Genomic DNA, 1,907 nt, shown 5'->3' with positions numbered 1-1,907 from the left:
AAACAAAGATGAATAAGGCATCTAAGAACTCAAACAAAGATGAATATGGCATCTAAGAACTCAAACAAAGATGAATAAGGCATCTAAGAACTCAAACAAAGATGAATATGGCATCTAAGAACTCAAACAAAGATGAATAAGGCATCTAAGAACTCAAACAAAGATGAATATGGCATCTAAGAACTCAAACAAAGATGAATAAGGCATCTAAGAACTCAAACAAAGATGAATATGGCATCTAAGAACTCAAACAAAGATGAATAAGGCATCTAAGAACTCAAAACTTAATTTTAAAATATAATACAGTCAATTAAATGGATCCATAAACAGGGAAAATTCGTCATTTACTAGCCTTATAATTACTACAGATTTAACTACGCGTAAACTCATCCAACTTGAGCTCAAATCGTTACACAGTACATTCGCTAGCACTGTGCGAAATCGGTTTCCTCGTATACACCCGCATGCCGGAGATACAGCCTAAAACGTACGACACGAGTTATCCATTCTGTGGCCATACGAATCGAGCCGATGCCGCCTATATTCAAACAAAGGGCAGCTACTATACGCTGCTATGCCTAACTCGGCGGGCAATGTGGCTCGCTGGGAGATGCTGGATGATTGCGGTGGCGTGCTGCATGTGCGTCGCGTGGTGAGCCGTTACGTGCAGCTGCTATTGGCCGGTAGTGCCGGTATGTAGCTGGTGTACCGGGTTCACAATTTATCTTCGCCGGGTGTTACGTTCATGCCGTGTGATGCCTAAGTCTCCAGCGAGCCGACTTCCCTCGCCGAAGCAATAGCGGTTAGCTAGCTACCTTTGTGTTTAAATATAGGCGGGAAATACGGCTCGGATTTGATGGCCAAGAGATTAAATCGTGTCGTAATTTTGTCTGTGATCTGCCGGATTGCTTGTGTATACGTAGGGAAACGAATTGCTGCACGATGCTAGGCGGAAATGCACTGCTGTTTCGATTTGAGCTTAAGTTGGCTGATTGTTACGCGTAGTAAATCGTAGGTATTTTAAGGTGTAGGTACTAATGGACGAATTTTCCCTCTGTTTATTTAGCTTCTCACACTCCTTCGTATTATCTACTCCTGAGTATATATATTATATATAATATATATATAAGAGTACATAATACAATTTCTATTCTCTGTTTGTACTCTATAGTATGATGTATATTTATTATATATATATATATTTATATATATATTATATATATATATATATATATAGGTGTGTACCTAAACGTACATATGGGAGTAAACACATGTATATTTAATACGTAATTTCATTTCCATTTCTACAGCGACATGCTTCATACACAAGTAATTAACACAGGTTAATTACACAGGTTAATTAGCGTACTTACATTCTGAACATTTCTCATTAATAGTGTGGGAATACTACATAAGCAGTTCCAGGGGTCGTTGTCGAAAAAAAATTTTGTCTTAACATTAGTCTTAACATAACAATTTCTCGTAGACGTCGACATCAATTTGTTTCGTATTGTTATGAGAATCTCTACGTTTTTCTTCTCGTAACTGTTTCTGTCGATGTCTAAGAAAAAACGTTAATGTTAAGACTTATGTTAAGACAATTTTGTGTCTGAGCAACGGGCCCCAGGGCCAGTAGCTGCGCGTGGGAGGGGCAAGGGGGGCACTGCCCACTAGATTTTTGGAGCAAAATCTCCTAAATTCGTTTACTTAAAAGAGATATTGCTGCGTGTCGAATGAAGGCTGTACATGTCTCAAAAGTGCTTCAATAACCATCTCTGCGACTACCTTTTAAAATTTTCTGTTGGAGGCACCCCAGACCCCACCTGTTGTCTGACGCTTCCTGTGGAAATCCTGGTTCCTCCACTGCCCCGCCTCCCCCGACCATAGGAAGTTTGCTCAGCCTATAC

General features: G+C 39.8%; 1 protein-coding gene across 1 annotated transcript in view; it reads left to right on the top strand.

Moving 5' to 3' along the window:
• The window catches only part of LOC106817788, a 10,923-nt gene that overhangs the window by 7,201 nt on the left and 1,815 nt on the right, over positions 1-1,907 (top strand). The gene's annotated exons all lie outside the window — the stretch shown is intronic.

The sequence above is a fragment of the Priapulus caudatus genome, unplaced genomic scaffold, assembly GCF_000485595.1.
Source record: "Priapulus caudatus unplaced genomic scaffold, Priapulus_caudatus-5.0.1 Scaffold1863, whole genome shotgun sequence".
Lineage (NCBI taxonomy): Eukaryota > Metazoa > Priapulida > Priapulimorpha > Priapulimorphida > Priapulidae > Priapulus > Priapulus caudatus.
Note: the sequence above shows the minus strand (reverse complement) of the source record. Positions and strands in the feature narration are given on the sequence as shown.